This window comes from Cheilinus undulatus, linkage group 21 (assembly GCF_018320785.1).
Source record: "Cheilinus undulatus linkage group 21, ASM1832078v1, whole genome shotgun sequence".
Taxonomy (NCBI): Eukaryota; Metazoa; Chordata; class Actinopteri; order Labriformes; family Labridae; genus Cheilinus; species Cheilinus undulatus.
The window spans coordinates 11872174-11886133 of NC_054885.1; positions in this window are offsets into that span (position 1 = coordinate 11872174).

Sequence of the window (13960 nt, forward strand, 5' to 3'; positions counted from 1 at the left end):
CTACATTACTAATGTAGCTTATGTAGCTTGATCTTAGTTCACAAAGCAGCTACATAAACTATGTATCTGTTTTGTTGATGTTTTGTTGGAGCTAATAAAGCTAAAGTGAGCTACGGTTTGTTTAACTACTTCTAAAATGGGTCTATACATAACTGAATCCCAGATTAGACCTCTGACCGTCTTCTCTGTCGTATTGATTAAATGTGTCCCAGTTTGTAATGTGCAGTGAGGTTATTTCATGAACATATTGGCCAGACTTTGTTTATGAATACAGCTGAATTTAAAAAAAAAAAAAAATCTAAAACTTGAAATATGTTGTACCGGCAAATTACAGCACTTCTGTTTTGAGATATACAGCATCTCAGATACACAGTCTGTGAGAGTGGCTGTCAGAGATAAATGGTCTGCAACCAGACCCCCTAAAGCTGATAATTCTCCAAAAGTAAAAGAAAAGTTAAAGCTCTGCAAGATGGATCCTGTCCATCTGCTTTGCAAGGTTATAACAACCCCACTGTCACACAGTCTTCTTAAAACGTGGTCGCCATATAAATGGTTTTATTACACGACAAATAACAAAATTACACCCAGTCTCAGGAGAAGTAACAAGCAATATTAAATGAATTATTTCAATTACAATTAAAGATAATTTCCTATATTTCCACATTGTTTCTACAGACTTTAAATGGCACTGAGTAGTCTAGTGCATATGTGGGTTTCCACTGGCTTTAAGACCGCGAGAGGAGCTCTGCGGCAGCTCATTATGCATCAATAATTACACTAAATTGCAGTTATAATGAGGTCATTTCAATCATAATAATTGATACAAACCCATAATTGGTTATTATGAAATCCATGTTATACTGCATGACTTATCATTAATTTAATTCTGTAGCATAATGGCATCTTCAAACAGCCGTCCATTCAGCCTGTGTGAGTTCAGACGAGCTTTTATGATACTGAGCCGTCATGCTCAGATGTGGATGTGGGAGTGGGGGGGGTGTAACGCCTCGGTCACACATTACATTTCCATGACCAAGATTCTGCAGAGGGTCATATGACCGGTGTGTGTGGAATAAAGTCATACTGAGGTTATCCAAGCGGAGCAGGAATCAAACAGCATCAACGACCAATCAGCAGCCGTGCATCAAGGTTCACATGTGAGAGCTCGGGAGTCCTTCTCCTCCTGTCTGTGGTTCAACCAAAGTACACTGCTTCTTATAGAGTCCCAAAGCAGCACATCAAGAAATGACAAAATAATTACAGGCATGAGGGTAAAGCGCATTTTGGGAAGCAGTGAGTCATTGGGAGACATTTCCTTCTTAAACAGCTGCATTTTTAAGGAAAAGATTAGAAGAGTTCTTTATAATTATGGGATGAATATTGTGTAATCATGGAAGCCTTTTGCCTGCTGAGTGGGAGCCATGAGGTTGAATCCTATCTGCTGAGAGTGGTTTTGGGATTTAGAGAGTGATTATATTTGACACCCTGCTAACGATCCCCCTGTCGGTGCAACCATTTAAAGGTACAAATAGCAAGATGTTTCACTTTTAGCTGGGGGGAACGTACCACAATAATAGCATCAGCTGTCAGCTGTGAAGACTCGGCGATGGGGGGAGCGAGTGAGTCTCGTTGGATGAGCTGTTGAATCGGAGGGGGGATGAAACCCGAAGATGGAGAAAAGGTAAAGAAAAGAGGAGCTTTGGGACTGAGACGGCTGGGTGAAAAGAAGGTGCCTTTCAGTTTAATTAGCGGTGGCAAATTAATTAGCAGCAGGATGTGAATTAATTAGAGTTCCAAAGGCAGTTTAAAGGCGGCGCCATAAGGAGCCACTGTCGAGGTCCCATACGGCTTTACAGTGAGCTGAAGCACAAACATTATCCTATTAATTAGCAATTAAATGCTTCTTGATTCTGACTTTCTATCAATCTCTCTCACTGATTTTCCTTCCATCTCTATTCTTAGAGACCAATCTGCAACCCCATGCTGAAAATTGCAGCAAATGTTGCCTCTTTTTTGAGTCCCTAATGTCTTTTTATCGACACACCATTGCATTCTCTCTCCCCGAGGGTCTTCTTTCTACCTCAAAAAGGGTTTTCAATATTTCTGTTGAAAGATTTTGAGCCCGAGTGTTGAGAAGAACCCCCTTTGATAGTCTCATTGATTTTTAAAAGCCATCTCATTTCCCATGCTCTCACTCCGGCACTTTCCGCCTGCTGCTTTACAGCCAACATAACCAGGTTGGTGAGCGTTAATGGGTCAGTGCGCAGCAGATTGGCTGCTTTAAGGGAGTGGCCCTTTGCTTTTGTTTTTCCCCACATATAAAAGATGATTAAGGACCCCGCTGTTGAAGGTATTGATGCAAAGCACTCTGTGCAATCACTTCAATGCATGCATGCAGAATGAAGCAACAGAGGATGCTTGTGGGGCTGCTTATGGGAGTATTCCTTATTAAATTGGAGGGTAAAAAATCAAACTGTATAAATAAAGCAGGATATCAAATGAGATTGTATCATTGGTTTGGAGTAGCTTATATTGGGATTAAACACCATCTTGTAAAACACAGAAATCCTCCAGAGCTTATTGACAGTTAAGCCTGCTTGTGAAAAATTCATCCCTACCTAAATATTCTGCTAATGCTGAAGGTACTGGGATAAGGAAGTAGAATTTTGGCCCACTCCTCTTTGCAAGATCTTTCTTCTAAAGTTAGTAGCAGGTCTGTATGTCTGGCTTCAATTGCCCCCTAATTACTGGGCAACAATTGCAAGCAAGCATTTTGCGGTACCTGGTAATGTGGAGGAATTTTGTCCTAAACTCTTTGCAAGATCTTTCCTCTAAAATTGGTTGTATGTCTATATGTCTGTCTGTAACTTCCCCCTAATAACTGGCCAGCGATTGCAAGCAAGCATTTGCAATAAATGGTGTGTGGAGAAATTTTCACCCACTCTTCTTTGCAGAATATTTCTTCTGTAATTTGTAGCATGTTTGTATGTCTGTAATTTTCCCCTAATAACTGGCCAATGACTGCGAGCAAGTGTTTGCAATAAATGGCAATATGGAGGAATTTTAGCTCACTCATCTTTGCAGAATATTTCTTCTGTAACGGCAGCCTGTTTGTCCGTCTGTTACTGCCCCTAATGACTTCGTGGCAATTGCAAGCAAGCATTTGTGATACCTGGCAATGTAGAGGAATTTTGGCCCACTCTTTACAAAATCTTACTTCTATAATTGGCAGCATGTCTGTATGTATGTCTGTCTGTAATTTCCCCATAATAACTGGTCAATAATTGCAAGCATATTTGCAGTCAATGGCAATGTGGAGGAATTTTCACCCACTCTTCTTTGCAGAATGTTTCTTCTGTAATTGGCAGCATGTCTGTATGTCTGTCTGTAACTGTCCCCTTATTACTGGACAACAATTGCAAATGAACATTTGCAATACCTGGCAATGTGGAGGAATTTTGGCCACTCTTCTTTGCAAGATTGTTCTTTTATAATTTTAGCCATGTCTATATGTCTGTCTGTAACTGACCCCTAATGACTGAGTAATGATTGCAAGCAAGCATTTGTGATAAATGGCTATGAGGAGGAATTTTGGCCCTCTCTTCTTTGCAGAATCTGGAGAGCATGAATGTCTTGTTTCAGATCATGCGACAGCATCTCAATTGGATTTAATTCTGGACTTTACTAGGCCACTCCAAAACCTTCATTTTTTTATTTATTTATTTTTTTTATCCCATTCAGATCATTGTTCTGCTACATGATCCTATAGGATTTTCTGGCAGACCGTAGAATTCATGGTTCCATCTTCCAGGTCCTGAAGCAACAAAGCAGCCCCAGACCACAATTTGTCCTTTAATGAAATGCTGTTAGTTTTGTGAAAGTTGTAACAGGACCTTATTCCTTCCAAAAAGTTAAACTTTCTCATTTGTTCTTGAATTTCTTGAGATTGTGGCATGATGTGTTACTTTTTAAGACCTTTTATGCTCCTTCACTTTTTCAGACAGGTTCTATTTAAGTTGTTTATTAAGTCAACAGGTCTGTTAATAATCATGCCTGAGTGTGGCTCATGAAAATCAACTCATCTTTCCAAAAGATGTGATCTATCAAACAGAATAAAAAAGATCAACATCATTGTCTTTATGCTACACCTTTATTTTGAAATTCCTCACATGCCTGTTTGCCCAGCTGCACGTCCTACACTTTCAAACAAGCTAGTGGTAAACAGGAGATTGCTAACAGCTAGCGGCAGATTTAGAGGATGAAGAAGATATCCTCTTCTCTCTTTGCTTAGTTGGAGTGGAGTAGGGGGTGTTTACATCGTGTGGCCAGTGAGATCATTGTGGTTGTAGTCTAGACATGGGGGAGTAGCATTCATCAGTGCCACACACTGCTTCAAGCAGGACTAGAGGCAATCTGTGCTCTCAGTTCTGTGCTCCTATATGTCATTGTAAATACAAGCTTAAAGTCATAGAAACGTCTAACATTCTCCATAGAAACATAAAAGGACATGTGTCACAGTGTGTGTATGTTACACTGTGTAGGTCATTTAAAGGTCCACATGTATCTGCACTATTTAATGCCCTGCTCTCTTTTTCATTGCTGTCTTTGCCATGCTTACATTTTACTTGAATCCTTCTTGATGATGATTCCCTCTGGTCTCCTCAGCCCTGCTAGAGGGAAAAGCTGCTTAAACGTCATCCATGTTGGGTCACAGAGCTGGATATGTCACAATGCTTATGTCTTCTTAGGAGGTTCTCCCTCTGCCCTGTGGGCCATGAAGGATTCTTAGTAAAAGAAAAATCATGACTATGAAAACCAGCTGAATATAAAGAAAGAAACTAAAGCTTTCCTGGACAAAACAATCAGAAACAGGTAGCAATATTGGGTATTTTGATGCATAAAACATACTCTAAATGGACAGAAGTATTTGGCTGCACTTGTTAACTATTGAATTCAGATAGGGTTTTTTTGTATGTTTGTTTGTTTTTTTGTATGTTTGTTTCTCTTCTTGTTTGGGTTGTCTTAATGATAATTATGTATCTTTATTGTCATCTGTGTAATTTTGTTGCTTGAAAATGAAAATAAAATAATATAAGAAATGAATTCCGGTGTTTCAATCCGACCTGTTGCACCTAGCCGTGCAGTCTATATTTGTAAAAATTTGTGATACTAAATGGGTCGTTCTGAAGAGCTCAGTGACTTCAAGCCTGGTACTATAATTGATGCCACCTTTGCAATAAGGCAGTTTGTGAAGTTTTATCCCTGCTGGATATTCCACAGTCAACTGTAAGTGATGTTAGCAGTAAGTGGAAGAGTTTAGGAACAACAGCAACTCTACCACAATGCAGAGGACCACATAAAATCACAGAGCCGGGTCAACGACTTACAAGTTGCATGGTGCGTAAAAGCGCCAGTTCTATCAGAACTTGACGACATTTCTTCGTTAAAAGAAGAACGAAGAACAGCACTGAGTTGTTTTCTTTTCAAAAAAGACAAAGTCGTGTACTGACAGTTGCCATGGTTCGCAATTTGCAGTTCTCTATGGATTTACTCCTCAGTTGCAGCTACGTAATGTGTTTTGTTGCTCTGATTAGCCCGTAAAGATGTGACAGACAGAACGTTTATCAAATCACCCTCCAAGGAAACCTCTGCCCTTTCCCAAACACTGTTTATGAGAGGTTTTCCAGATGGATGTGTGAAATACATCCATCTGGCATGTCAGGTTAGAGCTTGGGTAGATCAGGAATAATAATGAACTTATCCACAGAAAAAGTATCTCGTTATTGACCCTTAATCAACCCAAATTATGGACCCTAATTAATATTTATTGCATTAATGCTGACAGCTTTGTTATTAATGCATGACTAAAAAACAAAATAAAATTGGTTTAACTTTGATGTGGGTAACTGTAGTATAAAACAGAATTAAACTTGCTTAGATTTCTTTGATAAAGTTTATCTTTTGCATCATAAACAAAATCAGGTTTATTTTAATTTGATGTTGCTTATTTATGCACAACAAACAAATACAGCCTTTTTTTATTAATCTCACATTAATATTTATGATCTAAGCATACAAAAAAAACAACATTCCTCTTACTTTCATTCGGGTTTATTTATGCTAAGTAAACAAAAAAAATCAACCACATTTATTTCCCTTTAATATTTGTTATTTATGAAACACATTTAAGTGTATTTATCTAACTTTATTATTAATGCATCAAAACTCCAACAAATTAAGGTTTACTTGATGTTGATGGTCCACTTGTTTAGCCCTGCTGTAAATAAAACATTTTTTTTAATATATATTGAATAAAACAACAGACTCTCCACACGCAGCTCACCTCAGCCTCGGGCTACGTTGTTTCCAGACAAATCATCAAGATGTGAGTCGCGTGTTTGCTTGTGAACTTACCGTGCGCTTCCCACCTCGGGGCAGAAAGTTGCAGTTTTTTTCGCTTTTAATTCCTGGTGTGGCAACTCCAAGCTGGCTTTTAAAATGAAAAGCAAGCAGTTTCTGTTTGTTTGTTTTCTTTCTGGATTACAGACCCCTTTGTAGAAAACTCAACAGGATTCCTCACATGCTTTCATGCAGCGTGTGAGCAGAGCTGTATAATGTCTGAAAGAGCTCTCTTTCTCTCTCTCTAGTGGGTTCTCAAATTTCTAAGAATTCAGAGTTAATGAGGTGCCTCATCAGACAAGAGTGGAGAGCTACTTGAAGACAATGAAAGAATAAAAAGCCTCCTGTGGTAGCAGTGAGGACTTCCTTCTGCTCCTGTGTCTCTTCTGTTATGTAACACCGAGCTCAGCCATCGATTCTTCCAGATGACTGTGTGGAGTCATGGAACTCACCCTCAGCCAGATGATCAATGCTAATGATACCACATTAACTACACTGCTTCAACTTTAACACAACTTCCTCCATTTCCTCCCTCACTGACACACATTAAAGGGATTGTTCAGCCTTGTAAAGGTTGTATGAGGAACTTGTCAAAAGCAAGTACATCAGCACTTGCTAATGTAAGGTACATTACAGTAGCACCCTTTGGAAGGGAAAGGGTGGCTACACGACTACAGGGGTATTACTGCTCTCAGAGCCAAGCAAGATCCAGTACTGATACTTCCCAACAGGATCTGCGATCTGCTGCTCCAACACCAGCAGTCTGAACAGTCAGACTTTACACCTGAGAGGTCACAGTAGACCGTATCCCGGCACTCCAGGTCCTCACTGAGTGCTTTCAGCAAATTAAGAGAGTTCAACTCTGTGAGTAGAGATTCACTCTGGAGGATTCTGGAGCTCCAGCGGATCTCACGTCCGCTCATCCAGCTGATGTCTGCACTATTTTCTGGAACAGTGTGTGCTGTGAAGTGCGGAGGCTCCACTTCTGAGTACTTACAAGTTGATTCTGGGATGATGCAGGGGTGCGTCTTAGTCCCTACACTCTTCAGTATCTGTATGGACTAGATTAGGGGTGTCAAACTCAATCACAGCAGGGGCCAGATTCTGGATTTGGGTCTAACCTGAGGGCCAAACAGGGTCAAGATTTAACCATTGAGTGTCAACCTAAATGAGTTTGAGATTAAAATCCTGGAATGCCAGGATCATCGGGCCCTCAGGTGACACTGCATTATAAACTGGCATAACTCTGGAAATCACTGCACAGGCTCAGAAACTCTTCTAGAAATAGTTGTCCGTCAACACAGTTCACCATGCCATCCAGAGAATGTAAATTAAAGCTGTATAATGCATAGAAGATGACATATGTGAACATGATCCAGAATCACCGCTGTCTTCTCTGGGCCAAAGTTCTGAGGCAAAATGGAAAACTGTTCTGTGGTCATAGGAATCCAAATTTTTCAGAAAGTACCAGCTTGTTATCAGTGCACAGCTCAAAAGCCTGCATCTTTGATGGTATGGGGTTGCATTAGTGACTATGGTGTGGGCAGTTTACACATCTGGAAAAGCACTATCAATGATGAAAAGTAAATAGAGGTTTTAGTGCAGTGGCTCTTCTGTGAGGATTTGTGGCTCTTTTATGTCTTTATTTGAAATATTATCCCCCAGAAAACCTTAAAAAGGAAACCATGACTTCAGAAATTATCTGTTGCAGGTTACATTAATCCGTTTGTTTCCCACTCTTGTACAGTTTGCTTAAATTGTCATCCTTTATTTTTTTATGTGTATATTTCCATTGCTCTTATTTGCAATTTTGCCCCTTTTAATCTATTTTGACAGCTTTTTAAGCTCAAGTTTTGCCCTTTCTCACCCAGTTAAGCTGCCTTTTTCCATTGAATGCCACTTTTTTTCCCATTTTTCCCACTTTTGTCCATTTTAATCTCTTTTAACTCATTTTTTGCCACATTTTGAAAGTTTTTTTAACCAATTTTGCCACCTGCAACTCAGTTTTTGTTTTGAATTTTTGCCATTTTTCACCAGTTTTTTTTTTTGCCTCTTATCTTGCCTTTTGCTATTTGCAGTTATTTCCCCCTTTTTGCCTTTTTTTTTGCCTGTTCTTGCGCATTTAAGCTTCCTTTTTGCCATTGAATGCCTCTTTTTCCCATTTTAGTATTCACATTTTGCCACGTTACTATCTTTTGACTGTTTTTACCACCTGTAACTTATTTTTAATCAGTTTTTGCCATTTTTTTCCCCATTTAGGCCAACTTTCACCCATTTTTTGCCACTTCTTTGCCGCTTTTTTGACCATTTCACCACTTTAACTTACTGTTATTGCCACTTTAACCCATTTTCAACTCTTTTCACCACTTAGATTGTGGCTCTTGTAGAGGTATTTTTTTTTAACAATCTGGCTCTTTGGTCAAGCAGGTTTGAGTAACACTGTTTTAGAGCAACAAATGCTCCCATCCAGACAATGTCTCTTTCAGGGAAGGTGCTGAACTGGCCTCCCTGCTGTCTAGGCCTTTCTCCAACAGAAAACATTTGAATCATCATAAAAACAATCAAAGATACATGTAACAAGGAATGGAACAAGTAATGTGTAATTGATTTTTTTTGGAGTATCAGAGGCTACATATCTGCCTGGAGTATCAACAGTTAATCTAACAGTTAAATCAGAACATCAAGAACACCTGGTAGTCGCATTATCAGTGCATAATGCGTGTCTTTAGGCCCATTCATACAATTAGAGTTAATTTAATCTAACCTTTTTAGTTAAATTTATGTTTTCTACAAATTTGACAAGCTTAATCAGTCAAAACTATAAAATATAAGAATCTATTTTTGCTAACAGGCTTTCTCCATTTGTGTGCACCTTTGTGTGAATTTTGATGTGTTCCAGACAAAAATGCACACACACCTGCGATCCTCTTATGTAATCTTTTTATTAGCAGTCTCAGAATCCTCATTATATAAGGCTGAAGAGACACAGAGGTGCCAGGCCACCAAGTCTGAGATGTTATAGGATAATAATAACATTGTGCTGCAGCCAGCAATAAATCAGAGAATGATAAGGTCAGCTTCTGAATAATGATCATCACAGTGTGATGAGCTTGCCATGAGCCGACGGACGTTTCCTGGGCATAAGACCATAAGAAAGCAGCTCAGCCTCACAGTGGAAAAAACACGTCTATATTTATTTGCCTTTATTTACATGTCTATATGTGGGATGTTAATGTGCATCTGTGCTAGAGTGTGAAAGATGGAGCAATTGTGACTTTGGATACTTTGGGTTACTGAGAAAGCTTAATTAGGCATTGAACCCTGAGGAAACAATAGCTCCTTTGCTAAATATAGAGCGTCTGTGTTTTACCTCACACATCTTACTCAGTCCCACCTCACTCTAACACACAAACACGCTCTTATCTGTCGAACATAATCCTCCCTCATCCTTCCGTTTTATCCTCGAAATCTTTCATTATGTAGACTGTGATAGAAGCCTGGCTCATGGGATGGAGATAGCAGTTGAATGGTTTGGAGTGAGTCAAACAGGTATTGAATTATCCTGAGATTTTGTGCAGACATGGATAGTTTTCAGAAGATACAACCCAACTACTCACAGACTTTTTTTTTAATTTATGATGAGTGTCTTAGACACTGGTAGTGCTGTGAAAAAGAACTTGCCCTTCTTATGATTTAGAGTTTAAATTATGGTTTTAGTTATTAAGGGGGCCATCCAAACCTACCTGGCCCTATGAGAAAAAGTAATCGCCCCTTAAAGAGAATAACTGGTTGTGCCACCCTTGGCAGCAACAACTGAAAGCAAGTGTTCACAATAACTGGCAGTGAGTCTTTCCAGTTGCTTTGGAGTATTTTTGGCCCACTCTGAATGAATTCATTGTTATTACATTTCTGGAAAACCGGAAAAGTCAAGACATAGTCATTGGCATCTATAAGTCTAGAGAAGATTGCAAATCCATTTTGAAGGCTTTGGGACTCCAGTGAATCACGATGAGAGCCATTATCCACAAATGGAGCAAACTTGGAACAGTGGCGAACCTTCCCAGGAGAATCCAGCCCACCAAAATTACTCCAAGAGTGCACTGAAGACTCATCCAGTAGGTCACAAAAGAACCAGAAAAACATCTAAGGACCTGCAGGCCTTACTTGACTCAGTTAAGGTCAGTGTTCGTGATTCAACAGTAAGACAGAAACTGGGCAAAAATGCCATCCATGGGAGGGTTCCAAAGCCAAGTCGACTGCTGACCACTGCTGATTTCTGGCCCACACTTCTTTGCTGAACTGTTGTCATTCAGCCAAATTGGAAGTCTTTCTAGTCTGTTTAAGGTCATGCCACAACATCGCAATCAGATTTCAGTCCAGACTTGAACAGGCCACTCCTCACTTTTTAAAGCTATTCAGATGTGGACTTGCTGGTGTGTTTTGGATCATTGTTCTCAGGGCCGCCTCTGGCCAAAGTGAGGCCCTAAGCAGACTATGATATGAGGCACCCCAACTCTGATTTTCTTCTGATGTTAGTTTTATGTCATCTGTAACGAGACACCACCTTCCACAAAGTTAAACTTTTGTCTTGTCATTTCAAGATGTTTTTTGGCAAATGTAAGATGAGCCTTTGTGTTCATTTTGATCAGCAGTGGTTTTGGCCTTGGAATTCTTCCGTGGGTGCCATCTTTGCCCACTCTCTTTCTTGTAGTTGAATCATGAACACTGACCTTAACTGAGTCAAGTGAGGCCTGCAGGTCTTTAGGTGTTCTGGGTTCTTTTGTGGCCTCCTGGATGAGTTGTCCAATGCGTTGTTGGAGTAATTTTGTTTGTCCAAGTTTTCCCCATTTGTGGATAATGGTTCCCACCATGGTTCAGTGGTGATGCGAAGCCTTGGAAATGGTTTTGTAAACCATTCCAGACTGATAAATGTCAATGACTTTGTCTTGACTTTTCAAAAATGTTTACCGTTCTCACTTTTGGCTCAGTCAAGAAATCATGTCAAAATGTTTGTTTACAGATTTAACACAGCAGCTCTGCTTAGGGCTGAAACTTAAAGGTACAATTCAGTCAAGCACAAGATTAATTTTCTAATGTTGGCCACACTACACATCACCACAAACACACTACCCCCATTGCGAAGCCTGATGGTGGCAGCATCATGCTGTGGGGAAGCTTCTCAAGCCGGCCTTGAAAGGCTTATAAATGTAGAGGATAAAATGTATTTTCAGTCTGCAACAGAACTACGGCTTGGGAGAGAATTATTGTCAAGCAAGGCAATGACCTGAAGCATACAGCAAAAGCTACACAGTAATGGTTCGAGGACAACAAGGTGAATGTTCTGGAGTGGCTGTGTCAAAGCCCAGACCTCAATCCAACAGAGAATTAGTGGCTGGACTTGAAAAGGGCTGTTCATGCCTGATTCCTGTGCCACCTGACAGAGATGGAGCAGGTTTATGTAGAAGAATTGGTAAAAACTGCAGTGTCCAGATGTGCAAGCCTGACTGAGACCTATCCACATAGACCCAGCGCTGTGATTGCAGCCAAAGATGCATCTACTATCTTCCTCATTCATAAATGTAGACAGAATGAGGCATAAAAACATTTCAGTCATGAAAGAGGAGGATTTATTTCAACCCCACTGATTCTTGACTACTACTGTTCAGTGCACAACCAGCACAGCGAGCAAAGCCTTTTTGAGGGCAGCTGCTTGTACTCCTGGTTAAATATTTGATAATGTCTGACTGGTGGATTTCTGTAAAACTCATCACAGGCTGAAATGTTTCATGGGATACCAGCTGATGATCAATACTATAGACAATAAGGGTTCACTCATATTTCTGACAGTGGAAGAGTCATTGTGTTGTGCATTACACAGAAAGCAGTCTGATTTTGGAGACAGCCTTTCCTTTTCTTGTTTTAGATTGTTGGACGAAATATGCAGAATCTTACAGATAAATGAAGACGATTGCGTCATTAAAGAAAAACAAGACTTTTGACACCTTTCTTCTCAAACTTGAACAACATTATTTTCTTGACATGTGAACCCTGAGAGGCATGGTGTTGCCATGTTACCATGTTGGTATTATTAGAATGTTTACAGTCCTCTGCATGTAATCAGACACTGCAGTTTTTCTTCTGTCCCTCTCCAAGCTGTTGCAGAGCGGTGATGTGCGCGAGCTCAGCTTGTCGTCATAGCAGCCAATGGGGTCACGCTGATGCTAATGGCTGTGATGACTGTTTTCTCATCGCTCCACACTCGGCCCCACTGCCCCATTATCACGCTCCCCCCCACCACCACCACCACCACTCACTGTGTCAGCATTTTCTCAGGCTGCATGCCGCATCGGCATGTGCAGGAGAAATGTCTGTGTGTGTCCGCGCATGCATCGGCGAGTGTGTGTTGCTTGGTCGTCGATGTGCATTGATTCGACTGTTTGCCATTTGCTTTGTGTCTGTTGTGCAAAAATATTTCACCGCTGGCTGCATGACATGAGACACATGCAAAAATAAGGGAAAGCAATTAAAAATAGTTGTAAGTAGGACAGTCTTTCTCATCTCTGCACGAGAATATGCTGATGGGAGGAATCTCAATCTTTTTTCACTTGCAGATGCAGTTCTGTCTCGTTCTTGTTAACCGTGACAGGCGACACATCTTGTTCCCTTTTCTCAAAAATCTAAGACTGCAATCTCAAAAAAAGACCCAAAAGTTCTTTAAAAAACTCAAAAGATGCTACTGATGCATGAATCCTGATAAAAATCTTCTCAGATGTTTTATTTGATTTACAATCAATGCAGAAAACACAACAAATAATTGAAGACAATGAAAATGAACCTGGCTGTAGCAGTAACACCTGAACTACTGGTGGACTCAGAGGGGTGGCAAGTGGAAACTTGGTGAAGTGCCATTCAGGCTGCCCTATCAGTTAGCAAAGCATGATAAAGTGCCCTCTATGGTTCCCTTCCATTGGAAAAAAAAACATGGTAAAGAATTCTTCACAGTCCCCTTTCACTGGACAAAACATGGTAGAGTGCGGTCTTGAACAGTGGTTCACAACTGGTGGGTCGGGACCCAAAAGTGGGTTGCGAATTTGTGCCAAGAGAAAAATAGGTTATGACAAGCCACGAGTGGGAATATAAAACATCTATATATTTTTTTTTTCTTGTGATGGCAAGTAAATTTCAGTCTTTTTCTCAAGATTTCAACTTATTTATCCCATTTTCCTGGATAAAAAAAGCTGGTTTCCCCCCAAAATTTGGAAATTCCTCAAGACATTGCCAATTGTCTATGCTGTCTCTAGAAAAATGTAGTGAAATAAAATGTATACATTGTTCTTTTGTAATGATATGCTTTTTTTTTAAGACATATTTCTTTTGTCCCTTCACTCATTTTCCATTAATGGTCTAAACTGTAACATTTTCATGAAATACACTGAAGCGGTTGAACATTTCAAACAATTTGGGTCGCAGCTTCTGGTAAGAAGTCAGAAGTGGGTCCCCACACCTGGAAAATCTTCCAGCAGCTATGCTCTGAAGTGACTTTCATGTGATCAAAACATGG